This window comes from Macaca mulatta, chromosome 11 (genome assembly GCF_049350105.2).
Source record: "Macaca mulatta isolate MMU2019108-1 chromosome 11, T2T-MMU8v2.0, whole genome shotgun sequence".
Classification (NCBI taxonomy): Eukaryota; Metazoa; Chordata; class Mammalia; order Primates; family Cercopithecidae; genus Macaca; species Macaca mulatta.
In genome coordinates, this window is record NC_133416.1 from 128446481 (window position 1) to 128465849 (window position 19369).

General features: G+C 46.0%; 1 pseudogene; it reads left to right on the forward strand.

Annotated features, from left to right (window-relative positions):
* The first annotated feature begins 2559 nt into the window (after positions 1–2559).
* Positions 2560–6964, forward strand: LOC100427797 (ret finger protein-like 3; annotated as a pseudogene).
* The last annotated feature ends 12405 nt before the right edge of the window (positions 6965–19369 follow it).

A 19369-nucleotide genomic window follows, 5' to 3' on the forward strand; every position in this document is an offset into this window, starting at 1 on the left:
TCTCGGCTCACTGCAAGCTCCACCTCCCAGGTTTACGCCATTCTCCAGCCTCAGCCTCCCGAGTAGCTGGGACTACAAGCGCCCGCCACCTCGCCCGGCTAGTTTTTTGTATTTTTTAGTAGAGACAGGGTTTCACCACGTTAGCCAGGATGGTCTCGATCTCCTGATCTCGTGATCCGCCCGTCTCGGCCTCCCAAAGTGCTGGGATTACAGAGGAAAAAATTTTTTAAATAGCACTCACAAAAGGTACCTCCTGGGAGGATGATGGATGTTGGGAGCCAAAGACCTGAGGGTCGTGACCAACTCAGCATTCCACTGGAGGCTATATGATTAAACAGCAAGCTCTTTATCATGAATGCAGGATGTGGGCAAACTCACACTGGCATCTGCCTCCAGAAGGTATGCTGAGGGCAATCACTCCCTGGCACCGTGCTCCTTGAGGTTATCTACTGGGACATCTGGAGCCTGCTGTTCAAAGAAAGCAGTCATGCAGGCCTGCACTAAATCAAGCAGCTGATTGACAACCACCCCCTTCTCCCTATCTCCTTTACTCAATAAACACAAAGGGCTCTAGAAGCTCACAGCCCTTGTTCACTAGAAGCAAAGAGCCTCCTGAACCCTTCTTCCAAACGTACTCTTTTTGTCTTTGTTTTTATTCCTGCGTCTGTCCTCCTCTGTTCAGTTCAGCAAGGTCTGAGGCAGATGGATGCTGGCTCCAGGAAGGTTTCTTCTGAGTCTTGCATTCCCCTCTTGGACCCCAAGCGAGTGGATCCTGATCCTGAGGAGGATGAGCTGGTGGATGGCCCTAGAGTTCTGTGACCAGCAGAACCCTCGACAGGGTACTGGGAGGCCACAGAATTGAGGTTTCTCTTCTCCACACCCAGAGAGAAGCAAGGTTGCTAGGGTCAGATCCTGGCCCGGACTTGAAGCTAGGGGCAGCCCTGGGCCCCCAAGTTAGAGGTTTCTGCTTGGGTGATTCTCCAGGGATGTGACTCAAAGGAGAGACAACAGTGCCTCCAAAGAGGCAATTGTTTCCAGCACTGGGTCCCTAGGTCACCAAGGGGTCCTCCAGCTAGGGGAGCCCCACCTGTTCAGGTCGAAACTTCCCCCATGGGGTGTGTGGTGCTCAGGCCCCTCTCCTTCCTGCTGTGCTGTTGAGTGACACAAAGTTGGAACTCAGATCTGGGGTCGCTTCTCTGCTCCCAGAGCCCATGGGTGCTACTGAAACTGCCAGCCTCAAAAAGCTGGGCTTGTGCTGCCCAATGTGGAGCAGGGCTGCTCAATGTGGGGCTGAACACTGTTCCCAGTGCTAGGAGCACAGGCAGCAGATGCAGAGCCAGAGGCAGTGGGGGAACCAGGGTGATAAAGGAGGTATGGTAAAGACCATCTGGGTGCTGGGGGGCGGTGTCCAAGACAGAATTTGCAGATGACTAACCTCCAAAGCTGACTGTGTTGGGCTGCCCTGGCAGTTAGGCCCTAGAGTGGAGGTTGAAGCTGGAGCTAGAGCTGAGTTACCAGATCTCCACACCGGAAAGAGCAGCCAGAGGTGGGGGTGCATGCTGCTGTCCATCAAAGACTCCCAGTACTGGCTGGGTAGTGGCTGAATGGTTACTGGGAAATTTCAAGTTGGGCTGGAGCTGCAAGACTTCAGTTCAGGAGGCTTGTGGTGTCCTTGGTGGAGGCCTTGCTGCCACCACTGGGGTACATCTGAAGGGCCTCAGCAGATGGGAAGCAGCTCCCACCAGAACCAACATGAGGTCTTGCAAGGCTGCGAAAGGGAATTGGGGTCCATGAAGGTGATCTCAAAGCCAGGTACCGGCAGTCAATGTATATTGCTCAGTGAGATAAATCAGTCTGAAAAAGCTGCCTTCTGCTTTTTCAGCTTATGACTCTTAGTTCATAATATTCTAAGAAAGAAAACTAGAGAGACAGTAAATAGAACGGTTTTGTCTTAAAAATGGGAAACTGATCCAACCAGAATCATGATGACTGAATGAACTCCACTACTTTTCCACAGTACCTTCCATTGATTGCTGTTCTGGATGAACTCGGTTGTGTGGCCAGTTGTGGATTTTTCTGACCCACTGTGTGGAGCCAGCAATAGATTGTGCTGATTCCTCAGTTGCTACTCTCAGATCCTGGAGGCAACCTCCTCCCAAAATGTGTTTCAAGAAAGACAACTGGTGACATGTCGCTGGCAGAATTCCATAGAGAAATTCTTACTAATTTATTCACAGTTCAAACTTCTGATCCTCTTTTTCACCCTTTGCAGAACAAGTCACCTGAACCTGAGTTGGGCTCCAGCAAGACCTTGCAGTTTGGGTTGCACTGAAAACCCAGCAGACTGATGTGTGGGCAAATACCTGCCTTTGTATGAGGCAATAGAAAGAGGCAGCATATCCCAGTGAACAAGAGCACAGTGCCTGGAGCCTCACTGGCTGGGCAGAAATCCCACTGAAGAGTTCTAGGTACTTGGGAATGTTATATAGAGTAAGGCGGCAGGCAGATCTCAGTGGCCAAAAGCACAGTGCCTGAGTCTAAAGCTCTTGGCGGAAGCAGCTGGAAGACAGAGGAGCTTCCAGCAGAAGAGGTAAGTCCACGCCTCTGTGTTTTGTTTTTTCTTCTCAGATGTTTAGAAATGGGGGTTATGACCTAGGAAAATGGAAGAAATTAGTAATTCATGAATTCAACAAAGGTTGTCTGAGGGCTGCCTCTGTGTTGAAAAATCACCCTGGATCCCCTCACTCTAGGAACGGTGGCAGCCACTTTGTTATTCAGTTCCAAGGATGCAAGAAAGATGTAATTTTTTTTTTTTTTTTTTTGGTGAGACAGGGTCTTACTCTGTTACCCAGGTTGAAGTGACATGGTGTGATCTCTGCTCACTAATTTTTGCAGTTTTTGTAGAGATGGGGTCTTCCTATGTTGTCCAAGCTGATCTCGAACCCCTGGGCTCAAGGGATCCTCCTACCTCAGCCTCCCAAAGTGCTGGGATTACACATGTGAGCTACTCTGCCTGGCTCCTAATTCATATGTTAATGTCTTGCTTGGGCTCCCCCAGGCGGTGGTGAAATGACCCCAGCTCAGTGCATTTCACATGGCTGCTCCTGTGTCATGGGCTCAGGTGCATCTGCTGGCACAGCTGCTGGGTTACCAGAACGGACCCTTCCTCTGCCTCAGCTCCGAGCATAGTGATGACTTGTGACTCTCTTTCCCAATAGAACTTCAAATTTCTGAAGACACGGGCAAGTGCTTGAGCATTTGTACTCATGGTTTTGTTTGATGGATGATAGCTGGAACAGAATACCTCTAGGCATGGAAAGGTTGTCATTTGTCGCAATGAACAGGCTTTCAACTCATGGAAATTCATTCCCTTGTTCACTTTCCCTCTGGCAGTGGCTATGGCTGGACTCTTACAAGCAGCAAGCAGCTGTCCCGTCTGCGCAGCCTACCTAGAAAAACCAGTGTCCCTGGAGTGTGGATGCACCGTCTGCCTCAAATGCATCAATTCACTACAGATGGAGCCCCATGGGCAGGAGCTATTTTGCTATTGCTGTTCCACGGTATCTCAGAACAAAACCATGTCCAACCAGCAACTGAGGAGGTTGTTTTCTCACATGAAGGAACTGGAGCCCAAACTGAAGATGATTTCTACAGATAAATCCAAGGATGAGGAAATACCACGGTAAGGAAATCTGCGTACCCTGTCCCCTTCCCACGACCAGGCCAAAAAAATCACTTGTGTAATTGGCTTCCCATTCCTTATGGTGATTAGCTGCTGTCTGGCACCTAAAATTGACATGTTCCTCCAGCATCAGTTAGTCTCAGCCCTGTTAATTTATAGAATCACCTGGTGATCCCCAAGAAAAATTACCGATGTCCAGGTCATGGCCCAGACAAGGAATTTCTCAAAACTTACTGTGCTCCAATTACCTGGGGATCTTGTTAGAACGCAAATTCTGAAATGGGAGATCTCAGGATCGGTATCCTTTCATTGGGAACTTTGTTGAGTAGCAAAAACATAGAGCAACTGAATTTGAATTTCTTTCTAGCTGAGGTTCCCAGGACTCTGACATTAAGATTGCCCTGATAATTCTAACACACAGTGAATGTTGGCACCTATTGCACCAAGCAACCTCACCCCAGGGTTGGGAAGAGTTTGGAATCAAGCACCTGCGGTGTTTGTTCCTGTGTGAGGTGAGTTGCAGACTCTGGTCTCCTCATCTGTGCCCCATGGGCTTCAACAGTGGCCCTGGCTCCACAAAATACTATCAGACTGCATAACTCTGGAGGGAAGGGACATTTAAATGAAGAGATCGCGGTCAGCCTGGGCAAAGAGTTACACCTATAAATGGTAGTGGGCTACTATGATGTCCCGACATTGCTGGCTCCTGCACGGTATCTTCCCCGACACTCATGATCTCCACTCATCCCCTACCAACACCTCACCATCTCTCTACTGAAATATGGAGGGCAGATTCAGTCTGCCCACATCTTGTTTGGAGCCCCCTTCCTCCTTCCTTGTCCATTTCCACTCAACTCATTTATTTCACTAACTTACCACTAAACAACAATCAATCCCCTGATGTCTTACTGTAATCTATAAAATTCACATTGGTGATCATATTCACTTTTTTTTTACTTAAAGGATAACATGTTCTGTAGATTTTTTTTCACAATGTTCTGGACAATTTTCTTTTCTTTTTTTTTTTTTTTTTGAGATGGAGTCTTGCTCTGTCACCCAGGCAGGAGTGCAGTGGCAAGACTCACGTTCACTGTAACCTCTGCCTCCTAGGTTCAAGTGATTCTCCTGCCTCAGCCTCCTGAGTAGCTGGAATTACAGGCATCCACTGCCATGCCCAGCTAATTTTTGTATTTTTTAGTAGACACAGGGTTTCACCAGGTTGACTAGGCTGGTCTGGAACTCCTGACCTCAGGTGATCCACCTGCCTCACCCTCAAAAAGTGCTGGGATTACAGGCGTAAGCCACCGCACCTGGTGGAGTTTTTTTGTTTTTTGAGATGGAGTCTTGCTCTCCGCCTAGGCTGGAGGGCAGAAGCATGATCTCAGCTCACTGCAGCCTCTGCCTCCTGGATTCAAGTAATTCTCCTGCCTCAGCCTCCCAGGTAGCTGAGACTACAGGCGCCCACACCACACCCAGCTAATTTTTGTATTTTTAGTAGAGATACAGTTTCACCACGTTGGCCAGGTTGGTCTTGAACTCGTGACCTCAAGTGACCCGTCTGCCTTGGCCTCCCAAAGTGCTGGAATTAGAGGCATGAGCCCCCCACACACGGCCTGACAATTTTCTCTAGGCCAGATTATACTGCTTCCCTTCCTTTCTTCCTCCATGAACATTGGTGGCTTCACCTGTCAACCACATACCCAATACCTTAAATTATACACCTTTGTATTTGCTGCCCCTTTTCCCTAGTCACTGATGGCTAACAACTTTCAAATACCTTTCTCTTGGCTTTTAAATTTACCATTGTTTTGCTTAAGGCCTCACCTCCCATGTAGGATGGAAACCATTCTTCCATCTAGGCCCCCTTCCTCCCCTTGGCCTTGGATCCTCTTAATGCCCAGGACTGGTACCTCTGTCATCAGACCATCAGCTGCAGAGATAGCCCATCTGCCGTCAGAACTGTGCATAATTAGTTTACAAACACGGAAAATAAAAGCCTGAAATTATGCTCTAGGGACTATTTAAATTGGAGCAATAAAATGTGGAAAGAGAAATATTTCATTTAATATTGATCACTTGCATTGTCTTAATTATCATTTGTTCATGCATCAAGGTGCTAGAAAGAGGGTCATGATGTCTGCCTTCACAGACCCTCCACTCTAAATGAAGAAAAGTCCAATGAAGCAAACACATGACAGTAAAACAAAAATTTCCACTGTGAATAAGAGGTATCACCAGCGAGGCATGGCGGCTCACGCCTGTAATCCCAGCACCTTGTGAGGCTGAAGCCAGTGGGTCACCTGAGGTTGGGAGTTCGAGACCATCCTGGCCGACATGGTGAAACTCGTTCTCTACTAAAAACGCAAAAATTAGCCAGATCTGTGGCGCATGCCTGTAATCCCAGTTACTTAGGAGGCTGAGGTGGGATAATTGCTTGAACCCGGGAGGCAGAGGTTGCAGTGAGCCGAGATCATGCCACTGCACTCCAGCCTGGGTCACAGAGTGAAACTGTCTCCAAAAAAAAAAAAAAAAAAAAAAAGTATCAGGTATTTCCACCAAGCATACCTGTGAGAATTTGAACTAGTCAGGGAAGTTGCCTCATAAAAAGTTTTGAGTTCAGGATAAGCAGCAGAATTAAAGAAACTAAAGTCAAGAGATATTTGGGACTTTGAAGTAAATGGGAGACATGGGCTTGGCTTCTGTCCATTTGCTGAGCAGGTGACCTGTTGTTGTTTTTTTTTTTCACAGCCGATGTGACCTTGGATGGGATGCCCACACGGCCAACAACTTCCCCCTCATTTCTGACGACTCAGGAGCATCCGATCTGGGCGCATCAGACCGAATCGGCAAGACCTTGCTGAGAGAATCCGTTTGTCCGTGTGTGTCCTGGGCTCCCCTTGCTTCACCTGTGGCCACCACTACTGGGAGGTGGACATGGGAACAGGCACAGAATGGGACCTGAGAGTCTGCAGAGAATCCATCCACTGAAAAGGGAGGATCCAACTGACCACACAGCGTGGATTCTGGACTGTGCATTTGAAGGCTGGAGGCTGCCTCTCTGCCAGCATGGTGCCCCCAACTTTCTCTTTGTAGACCGCACAGTACAGCAAGTGGGGAGTTGTCTGGCTATAGGCATGCAGAATGTTTCCTTTTTTTGATGCTCAGGGTGGATCCCACATCTATACTTTCAGGAGAGTCTCTGCTGAGGAGCCCCTGAGCCCTTTTTTGGCTCCTTCAGTTACACCTAACAGTGATCAGGGTGTCCTATCTGCCTTGGGATGAACCCAGCCACCACGATGCTTCAGGCCATCCTGAGGCCAAGTAAAACACTCGCTGCAAAGCAACAGGGTCAGAAAATTACTTAGCGGTATACGAAGTTTCTGCTTGTCTGCACTATACGAAGTCATAGGAGAAAAATACGGGACATTTCATGATTACAATTAATGTAATTTGATTAGATTATAAATTGAGCCGAGTGTTATTGTCACCATCTCATTGAATCTTATGTTTTATGACGTTTCCTATATAAATGTCCTATTTCTGGGATCCATTTCCAAATGCTTTCCTTTTTATTTCTGTAAGTTCAAATTAATGTATTATGGAAGTTACGAGTTAAACATTTGGAGATCACCTAATGGATTATGTGGTTTACTAAATAATAGGAGTGCAACAGATTTTATTCCTAGTAAAAACGTGTGTGTGCGTGTATTTTAACAGCGAACTGGAGAAATGCCTACGTCCTATCCAGAACCGAAGAGGCGTTGTCACCACCATGTATCAGTATAGGTGACATTTTCTTGGATGTGTGTTCATCTACATTAACGAGAATCCCCCACAGGGGGATGGACTGTTTTGTCTCAAGTGCTCTCCTGATAATAACCTGACCCTGATTGGCTAACTCTTCCTCTTCCCTTTTCCCATATGGAGTCCTCAGTACCATGCTCCCCCTATCCCCGCCAGCCACGCTGACACAGCCCTGGTCACTGCAGAGATGCATGGGGGAGGCCAAGCAATCCTGCTGTAATCCCAAGGCAGTTCCTCACAGGAAGGATCTGCTGAACCTAGCGCTTTTTGAAGCGCCTCCTTTGCATATTCTAAAGCAACTTAAAATGGCTTAGAGACTTCAATGTAAGACCTGAAGTCATAAAACTACCAGAAGAAAACACAAGGCAAAAGCTTCCCGATGTTGGTCTGGGCAATGTTTCTGGATGCAGCATCAAAAGCACAATGAATATACAGACAAGTGGGGTTGCGTCCAACTAAAAAGCTTCTGCACGACAGAGGAAAACGACATTCAAGCAGCCTACAGATTAGGAGAAAGTATTTGCAAACCGCACAACTCATGAGGCAGCAATATCCAGAATATATACGGAACTCACGCAACACAGTAGTCAAAAACAAATCACCTGATTGAACATGGGCGAAACACCTGAACAAATGTTTATCAGAAGACATATAAACGTCCAACAGGTGTAAGAAAAAGTGCTAAACCGCACTAATCACCAAGGAAATGCAAATCAAAAATCAAAACCTCAATGAGACATCACCTCATACCTGTTAGAACGGCTATTATCCAAAAGAAGATAACAAGTGTTGCATCCGGAATTGGTGGGTTCTTGGTCTTAGTGACTTTAAGAATTAAGCCACGGACCCTTGCAGTAAAGTGTCACAGTTCTTAAATATGGTGAGTCTGGAGTTTTTTCGTTCTACTGGATTCGTGGTCTGTTTTCAAAACTAACGCTGGAGACCTTCCTTAAGAGCGTTATAGCTCATACAGTTAGCACTGACCCAAAGACTGAACATCAACAATATTCATTGCAAACAAAAAACAAAACCGTCACCATTCCAACCAGAAAACCCACGCAAGTTGCCACAGAGCAGCGCCGGCAGCCTGCTTTTATTCCCTTATCTGGCCCCACCCACATCCTGCTGATTGGTCCATTTTACAGAAAGCTGATTGGTCCATTTTACAGAAAGCTGATTGGTCCATTTCACAGAGAGTTGATTGGTCCATTTCACAGAGAGTTGATTGGACCATTTTGACAGGGTGCTGATTGGTACGTTTACAATCCCTGAGCTAGACACAGAGTGCTGACTGGTGCATTTACAATCCCCCAGCTAGACATAAAAGTTCTCCAAATCCCCACTAGACTCAGGAGCCTAGCGAGTTCCACGTAGTGTGTTACTTGCTGGGGCCGCGGGCGCCGGCGGAGTTGCCTGCCACTGCAGCGCCATGCACTCGCACTCCTCAGGCCCTGGGTGGTTGATGGGACCGGGCGCCGCGGAGCAGGGGGCGGCGCTCGTCGGGGAGGCTCGGGCCGCGCGGGAGCCCACGTTGGGGCATGGCGGGCTGCAGGTCTCGAGCCCTGCCCCGCGGGGAGGCAGTTGAGGCCTGGCGAGAACTCAAGGCCAGCACCGGCGGGCCGGCACTGCTGGGGGACCCGGCGCACCCTCTGCAGCTGCTGGCCTTGGTGCTAAGCCCCTCACGCCCAGGGCCGGCAGGCTGCTTCGAGTGCAGGACCCGCCGAGCCCACGCCCACCTGGAACTCGCGCTGGCCCGCTAGAGCCGCGCAGCCCCGGTTCCCGCCCGCGCTTCTCCGTCCACACCTCCACGCAAGCAGAGGGAGCCGGCTCTGGCCTCCGCCAGCCCAGAGACGGGCTCCCACAGTGCCGTGGCAGGCTGAAGGGCTCCTAAAGCGCCGCCAGAGTGGACGCTGAGGCCGAGGAGGCGCCTAGAGCTAGGGCTGCTAGCATATTGTCACCTCTCATTATTGAGGATGTGGGGGAAAGGGAATGCTGTACACTGTTAGTAAAAATGTAAATTTGTACAGCCGTTATGGAAAATAACGTCCATCCACAGGTGCATGGATGAGGGAAACGTGTCTACACAACGGAATGTTATTCAGCTCCAAAAAAGAAGGAAATCCTGTCATTTTCCACAGCCTAGATGAACCTGCTGTGCTAAGTGAGATAAGCAAGCACAGAAAGACTAATACTACATGATCTCGGCCTGGTGCGGTGGCTCACCCCTGTAATCCCAACACTTAGGGAGGCTGAGGCAGGTGGATCACCTGAGGTCAGGAGTTTGAGACAAGCATGGCCAATACGGTGAAACTCCATCTCTATTAAAAATACAAAAATAGATTGTGCTGGTGCACGCCTGTAGTTCCAGCTACTCGGGAGGCTGAGGCAGAATCGCTTGAACCCAGGAGGCAGAGGTTGCAGTGAGCCAAGATGGCACCACTGCACTCCAGCCTGGGAGACACAGCAAGACTCTATCTCAAGAAAAAAAATAAATACTGCACGATCTCACTTATATGTGGAATCTAAAATAATCAAACTCATAGAAGCAGAGAGTAGAGTAGAATAGTGGTTGCCAGAGACTAAGGATGGGAAAAAATGGGGTGTTATTTAATGGGTATAAAGTTTCAGTTATACAAGATGAGTAAGTTCTGATGATGTGAATGTACAGCGTGTAACAACACTCCATTGTATACCTGAAATTTCTTGAGAGTAGATCTTAACATCCTTAACCACCCCACCTCCAAAAAAGAAAGAAAGCGGTAACAATATAAGATGATGGGTGTGTTAGTTTGCCGTGATCATTTCACAATGTGTGTTAAACATCTGGTTGCTCACTTTAAATACATACAATGTTTACTTTTCAAGCATACTCAGATAAAGCTGGGGGAAAACAATCAGCCTTTCTGGGTCCATTGTTGGCAGACCCCTGAGTTAGGGCATGCTGTGATGGCTGGATCAGTTTCACTTCAGCGTGGTAAGAGGCACGTGACAAAAACTGGCATGAAAGGGGCTGTTGGAACCAAGGGGCAGGAGAGGACTGACCTATAGGATCAGCCAGAAGACAGACGGGCATTCCAGGAAGAGAGTAAATTCCGGAGGAAGTAAAGGATTTTCGTTTTAAGGGGTTGGGAGGCAAGAGAGAAGGCTGAGAGGGTTTGTGTGTCTGAAATGGGGTCTCTAGGTGAGAAAACGTGTGAGACAAAGTGCAAGGCTGGAAACGCGTGCACGTGTGCAGGAGGCGGGGATCTACCGCACCCAGTGTGCACATTTGCACGTACGGTGGGGGCGTCTGCGGCTGTGGGTAGAGAGAAAATTCTGGAGCATACATCTGAGAGAGGTGGTGTGGGTGGGAGTGGGAGGGTGTGTAAGAAAGAGCGTGGGTTGTGACAGGTGAGGGGCTCATGTGTGCAACTGTGCGTCCTGCGAGAGTGAGGAGGTCTCAGACGGAGGAACTGCGTTCCGTGTTCAGGGTTGAGTCCCCGCGCAAGAGCCTGGGGAGTCAACCAGAAAGACCCGCACACAGGGCGGGCCCAGCGACCTCGGGCGCCGTCTGCTGACTTACAGACGCCACTGCCTGAGAAAGGCCCCTTCAGTCCTCTCATTGCCCAGCTGCGGACCCTAAACGGAGCCACAACCGTCCTGCCAACCCACGACAGCAGAAAAGCCCTGTGGAAGGGCGTGTGTTCACTTCTGCTCCTCTGGGCAAAGATGCCCAGGTCAGAAACACCCACCCGAGCCTCCCACCACCCAGAGACAGCCCCACCTGCACAGCTCAGAGCAGGACCACTGACCTTCTGGCTCTCGGGTCATATTTGCTATTGAAGACCAGAATAAAGTATATTTATCAGGATTGAATACATGGGTCATGAATGAATAAATTCATTCTCCTTACATGTCGGTTCCTATTGAGAAATATGGTGGCTAGAATTTATTTCCTCCGGAAAGAGGAATAAATGTGGAGCCCCTGGGTTTGGTGCTATTTGTTATGCATTTCTCTGACGTTGTAAGAAAAGAAAGAGAGATTCAGAAGAAATATCACATTTCGGCCCTGAACTTATGTAGCTTGCTGCCGTCCTAGGTGATTTACTTAGATTGGCTTCTGCATTTTGACAAATGAGGAAATTGGGAGAATTAAAGCCTCTGGTTTTAAAGCCTGCTGCTGGGTCAAGTAGAACTGTGACTTCTTTGTTTTTTTGGAGAGTCTCGCTGTGTCACCCAGGCTGGAGTGCAATGGCACAATCTCAGCTCACTGCAACTTCCACCTCCCGGTCTCAAGCGAGTCTCCTGCCTCAGCCTCCCAAGACCTGGGTCTACAGGTGTCTGCCACCACGCCTGGCTAATTTTTTTGCATTTTTAGTAGAGGTGGAGTTTCACTGTGTTGGCCAGGCTGGTCTCAAACTCCTGACCTCAAATAACCCACCCACCTCAGCCTTCCAAAGTGCTGGGATCACAGGTGTGAGCCACCGTGCCCGGCCCAGAACTATGACGTTTTATTTTTGTTTTTATCTGTTTCTTTGAAAAGAAATGAAGGTGCAGAGACATGAAATAAATTATTTAAACACATCATTATTATTATTATTATTATTATTATTATTATTATTGAGTCAGAATTTCGCTTTTGTTGCCCAGGCTGGAGTGCAATGGCACGATCTCAACTCACTGCAACCTCCACCTCGTGGGTTCAAGTTTTATTCTCTTGCCTCATCCTCCCCATCCCAAGTAGCTGGGATTACAGGCATGCGCCACCCCATCGGGCTTTTTTTTTTTTTTTAGTTGAGATGGGTTTCTCCATGTTGGTCAGGCTGGTCTCAAACGCCCGACCTCAGGTGATCTGCCCACCTCGGCCTCCCAGAGTGCTGGGATTACAGGTGTGAGCCATCGTGCCCTGCCTTAAACACATTATTAAATCAGTAAAATGAAGGGCCTGACAAATAAATGACCACTGAGCTAGGATGTAGAAGACCAAGGCCTGGAAGAAGGGGGTCTGCCTCTTCTGTCTCTGGTGAGCTAGGACCCTCCCTGCAGGCACATCCTACTCTGTCCTGCAGGCTGGCTCTCCATGCCCTCGGGGGCCTTAGTCCAAACATCTGGACAAAGGCGCTATGAAAGGACCTCTAACAAAGTGTTTTCACCATGTTCACTTAAAGAGTTGCATGTTTTTCTATTTTTCCTAATGAGAACACAGGACTTGAGAACTAATCATGTGTCTTTGCTTTAATTTGAAATGATCAGAATAATCTGAAAAAAAGAGAGAACTATTGCCCAGGAAATGAGAGAGAACTGAACTCAATCACTTAAATATATAATCAAATCCCTTCCCCAGCCCTCCCCTATATGTGCTGGTTTTTTCATTCTCACTCTTCAAACTGATCACCTATAAATCATCTAAAACCACAATGAAATGCTTTTGAAAACTTTTTAAAAAGAAGTGCATCTCATTTTATGTAAGTTGTGATATAAGAAAAAGAGTAAGATTATAAAAATATCTTTTACTTTTGATGTGGTGACTTGCAAAGGTTAAAAAAAAAAATAGGACTTTGAATGGTCAACTCATTGTCTGGGAAGAGGTTTTGGATTTATTTACCAAGCTTCTAAACATGAATCTTCCTAATCATGGAGAAAAAGTCCTTTCAAAGCAGTCGTTGTAGGCCAGGTGCTGTGGCTCAGGCCTGTAATCCCAACACTTCGGGAGGCTGAGACGGGTGGATCACCTGAGGTCAGGAGTTTGAGACCAACATGGTCAACATGGTGAAACTCCATCTCTATTAAAAATACAAAAATAGATTGTGGTGATACACACCTGTAGTCCCAACTACTTGGGAGGCTGAGGCAGGAGAATCGCTTGAGCCTGGGAGGTGGAGGTTGCAGTGATCATGCCACTGCACTCCAGCTTGGGTGACAAAGTGAGACTCCATCTCAAAAGAAAAAAAAGTATGGTCTAGTGATGGTGATTTTAAACTGATTAGGTTTAATTAATTTCCTTGATCTAAATATGAAGTGTTTTTACTTTGTGAGCAAAAGGCTTTTGAAATTAGTTCATGAAAGTGAGTCCAGTGTTATTTCTTTTTTACTTCTCAGCCTTCTACAAAAGGCAAATATAAAAGAGCAAAGTCCAAAGAATGGAGTTATTAATGCCACAAGTAGAGTCTGAAGCCAGTTCCATGCCAGGCATGGTGCGTGCACTGAGAGACAGGGATCCTCTGCTCCAGGAGCCAAAGGCACATGCTGTTTTGCTTACTACTGAACTTTACTACATATTTAAAGAAGAACCAATACCAATCCTACTCAAACTCTTCCAAAAAACTAAAGAGGAGGGAACACTTCCAAACTCACTCTACAAGGCCACCATTACCCTGATACCCAAACCAGACTAGGACACAACAACAAAAAAGAAAACTACAGGCCGATATTCCCAATGAACATAGAGCCAAAATCCTCAACAAAATACTAGCAAATTGAATCTAACAGCACATCAAAAAGACCATTCACAGGCCAGGCACAGTGGCTCACGCCTGTAATCCCAGCACTTTGGGAGGCCGAGGCAGGCAGATCACAAGGTCAGGAGATCAAGACCATCCTGGCTAACACAGTGAAACCCCGTCCCTACCAAAAAATACAAAAAATTAGCTGGGTGTGGCGGCAGGCTGAGGCGGGAGAATGGCCTGAACCCAGGAGGCGGAGCTTGCAGTGAGTTGAGATCACGCCACTGCACTCCAGCCTGGGCAACAGAGTGAGACTCCATCTCAAAAAAAAAAAAAAACCATTCCCCATGATTGTTGACGGTTGATGCAAGACCTCGGATCTTGTCTTCTTAGTTTAAAAGAATTTAAACAAGAGACACACAGCAAAGGAGATGCAACATAGAGTAATTTATTGCAAAAGAAAAAGATTCTCTTGGACTGGGCGCAGTGGCTCATGCCTGTAATCCCAGCACTTTGGGAGGCCGAGGTGGGCAGATCACCTGAGGTCGGGAATTTGAGACCAGCCTGACCAACATGGAGAAACCCCATCTCTACTAAAAATACAAAATTAGCTGGGCATGGTGGCACATGTCTGTAATCCCAGCTACTCAGGAGGCTGAGGCAGGAGAATACTTGAACCCAGGAGGTGGAGGTCGTGGTGAGCCAAGATTGTGCCATTGCACTCCAGCCTGGGCAACAAGAGTGAAACTACATCTCAAATAATAATAATAATAATTTGAAAGTTTGGTGCAAAATAGATGGTACACCCTGAAAGAGTGAATTTTGTTGCTCATAAGGGCAAGACAGCAAAAACTGGCACTAGGAAGACTGCCTTTATGAGAGTCTTACAAGATTATTCATAAAGGATTGGAAAAGGTGTTGGTAGTAAGCATCTTCTGGGTGGTCCTCTGGCCCATGCACAGTAGCTGTACATGCTTGTTCATACATTGCTTGTCTCATCTGCATTTTAATCTCCACCCAGGGGTGGTTTTTTTTACTATTAGAATGAGCAAAGGGTCAGTTTGAGGACAGGTAAAATCAAACTGTGCATGCTCTCTAGAGGGGAAAGTCCCTACTGAAGATAGCTTTGCTTGAATGAGCTCAGTTACAATGCAAATACTGAGGCTTAATGTGTTGACTGTATAGTCACCACAGTTACTACATCCTGAGAACATGGTTACTTCAATGACTACCTATCCTGCTTCATGATCAAGTGGGATTCATCCCAAGAATGCAAGGATGGTTCAACACATGCAGATCAATAAACATGATACATCACATAAACAGAAGCAAAAACAAAAACAATATGATTATTTCAATAAATGCTGGAAAATAATTTGGTAAAGTTTAGCATATTAAAAACCCTCATCAAAATGGATATAGAAATAACATAGCTCAAAAAAAGAGTGGAGACCATGTATAACAAACCCATAGCTAACATTGTACTGAATGAGGAAAAATGGAAGGCCTTTCCTCTAAGGACTGGAATAAGACAAGGATGCTCACTTTCACCACTATTATTCAACATAATACTAGAAGTCCTGGCCAGAGCAGTTAGGCAAGAACAAGAAATAAAGGGCATCCAAATTTGAAAGGAAGAAGTCAAATAAGCCTTGTTCACAGATGACATATCTTATACCTGAAAAAATCTAAAAACTCTACCAAAAAACCGTTAGAACTGATCAACAAATTTAGTAAAGTTGCAGAATACAAAATCAACATACAAAAATCAGTAGCATTTCTATTTTTTTTTAGACAAAGTCTCACTGTGTTGCCCAGGCTGGAGTGCAGTGGCACGAATATGGCTCACTGCAGCCTTGATCTCTTGGACCTAAGCAATCCTCTCACTTCAGCCTCCCAAGTAGCTGGGACCACAGGTGCACACCATCATACCTGGCTAGATTTTTAAAAAATTTTGTAGAGATAAGATGGGGTCTCACCATGTTGCCCAGGCTAGTACCAGTTCTATACACCAACAAAGAACATTCTGAAAAAGAAATCAAGAAAGAAAGCTCATTTACAGTAGCACCAAAATAAAAATAAAACACACAGGAATAAATTTACCAAGAAGTGAAAGAGCTCTACAAGGAAAACTATAAAACACTAATGAAAGAAATTAACAAGGACACAAAAAGTGGAAAGATATTACATGTTATGTTCATGGATTGCAAGGATTTTATTGTTAAAATTATAATACTACCCAAAGCAATTTATAGATTCAATGCAATTCCTATCAAAACCAATGACATTCTTCACAGAAAAATAAAAAACATATAAAATTTATGTGGAACCACAGAAGACTTCAAATAACCAAAGCAATCCTGAGCAAAAAGAACAAAACTGGATGTATCACACTATCAGACTTCAAAATATACCACACAGCTATAGTAACCAAAACAGCATGGTACTGGCATAAAAACAGACCACATAGATGAATAGTACAGAATAGGGAATCCTGATATAAATCCTTGAATATGAATTTACAACTAATTTTTTTTTTTTTTTTTTTTTTTTTTTTTGAGATGGAGTGTTCTTGCTCTGTCACCCAGGCTGGAGTGCAGTGGCACAATCTCAGCTCACTGAAACCTCCACCTCCCAAGTTCAAGCAATTCTCCTGCCTCAGCCTCTGGGACTACAGGCATGTGCCATCATGCCCAGCTAATTTTTGTATTTTTAGTAGAGATAGGGTTTCATCATGTCCTGACCTCAGGTGATCCACCCACCTCAGCCTCCCAAAGTGCTGGGATTACAGGCATGAGCCACTGCGCCCAGCCTTACAACTAACTCATCTTTGACAAAGGTTCCAAGAACATACACTGGGAAAAGGTCAGTCTTTTCACTAAATAGTGCTGGGGAAACTGGATAAGTATATGCAGAAGAATGAAACTAAACTATTTCTTGCCTCTCACCACACACAACAATCAAATCAAAATGGAATAAAGACTTAAAACTTTTTGGAGGCAGGATCTCACTCTGTCACCCAGGCTGGAGTGCAGGGGCATTATCCTGGCTCATTACAGCCTCAACCTTCCCGGGATCCAGTGACCTTCCTGCCTCAGCCCCCCGAGTAGCTGGGACTGTACCACACACCACCATGCCCAGCTAATTTTTGTATTTTTTGTAGAGATGGGGTTTTGCCATGTTGCCTAGGCTGTTCTTGAACTCGTGAACTCAAGCAATCCTCCGCCTCGGCCTCCCAAAGTTCTGAGATTACAGATCTGCACCACCAAGCCCAGCAAGACTTAATCTAAGATCTGAAACTATGAAACTACTAGAAGAAAACATTCTGAAAATGTTCCAGGACATTGCTCTAGGGAAAGATTTTTTGTGTAGTACCTCAAAAGCACAGGCAACCAAAGCAAAAATAGACAGTTGGAATTACATCAAGTGAAAATATAAGGGAAAAAATGAAGTGAAGAGACTGATACAGGGCAGGTGAACCCCAAAATTAGCCCGGGAAGGTTCTTGGCTTTGCCCAGGAAATAATTCAAGGGCGAGCTGGTGGTGTTAGGCAGCAACTTTCATTGAAGCAGCCGTGTACAGCAGCAACAGAGATACTGCCCCCTGTTCAGCAGGGCCACCCCATAGGCAGTGTGCCCAGAGCAGCAGCTCAGGGGCAGTTCTGCAGTCCTATTTATACCTACTTTTAATTATATGTAAATTAAGAGGTGAATTATGCATAAATTTCTAGAAAAAGGGTAGTAACTTCCAGGTCGTTGAGTTGTTGCCATGGAAGGGGGCAGTAACTTCCAGATATTGCCATGGCAACGGTAAACTGACACGGCACAATGGTGGCCATGTCTTATGGAGAGGTGCTTTTGCCTCTTCCTGTTTTAGCTAGTCCTCAATCTGGTCTGATGTCTGAGCCCTGCCACTGGCATCAAGTCCCACCTCCTACTTCAAGACAACCCATTGGATAGGAGAAAATATTTGCAAACCATCTCAAAAGGGATTGATAACCAGAATATATAAGGGGCTCAAACAACTCAATAGCAAAAAAAAACAATTAATCCAATTTAAAAATGGGCAAATGATCTGAACAGATATTTCTCAAAAGCAGACATTAAAATGGCCAACATGGCTGGGTGTCAGTGGCTCATGCCTGTAATCCCAGCACACTGGGAGGCCAAGGTGGAAGAATCACTTGAGGCCAGCAGTTCAGGACAAGCTTGGACAACACAATGTAATTCTGTTTCTACAAAACATAAAAAATTACCTGGGCATGGTGGCATGTGCCTGTAGCCCCAACTACTCAGGAGGGTGAAGCAGGAGGCTTGCTTTATCCCAGGATAAAGAAGATGTAGCATATAAACACTCAGCCATACAAAAGAATGACATCTTGTCATATGCAGCAACATGGATGGACCTGGAGACCATTACATGAAGAGAAACAAGCCGAGCACAGAAAGACAAATATCACATGTCCTTACTCATTTGTGGGAGCTAAATAAGCAGATCTCATGAAGATGGAGAGTGGATTGATGGTTACCAGAAGCCAGCAAAGGGAAGAGGGAAAGGGAGATACAAGGGGGAAAAAGAATATATATAACTGTATTTATTACCACCAATTTTCACTTAAAAATGGTAAAGATGGCCAGGCGCAGTGGCTCACACCTATAATCTCAGCATTCTCGGAGGCCAAGGTGGGAGGATTGCTTGAGCCCAGGAGTGCAAGGTTACAGTGGCCTATGATCAAGCCACTGCACCCCAGCCTGGGTGACAGAGTGAGATCCTGTTTCAAGGAAAAAAAAAAAAAAAGGTAAAGCCAGGCACAGTGGCTCATGCCTGTAATCCTAGCACTTTGGGAGGCCGAGGCGGGCAGATCACCTGAGGTCAGGAGTTTGAGACCAGCCTGGCCAACATGGTGAAACCCCATCTCTACTAAAAATACAAAAATTAGCCAGGTGTGATGTCAGGCACCTGTAGTCCCAGCTACTCCGGAGGCTGAGGCAGGAGAATCACTTGAACCCGGGAGGCGGAGGTTGCATGAGCCAAGATGGCGCCATTGCACTCCAGGCTGGGTGACAGACCGAGACTCTGTCTCAAAAATAAAAAATAAAAAAAAGAAAAATAAATAAAGGTAAAGATGATAAATTATATGTGTATATTTTACCTCAATAAAAAGAGTGTTGTTAACTTCCACATTTTTGAATTTTCCCATTTTCCTTCTGCTACTCATCTCTAGTTTCGTGGCACTGGATATTCAATACAGACCCATTTTGGGCTCATTTGTGTAATACCTTGTTCAGATCTATTATAATTTCTCTTTCTCCACACACAGAAAAAGCCAATAATTTGTCATTCTGACCCTGATTTGACTTTCTCTGGGAAATCAAGTCCCTCTTCCTACAACATAAAAAGCAAAGGCTTGACAGAGCCCTGGCTTCACTTTCATCAATCTATAAAGTGTTTTCAATTGAGA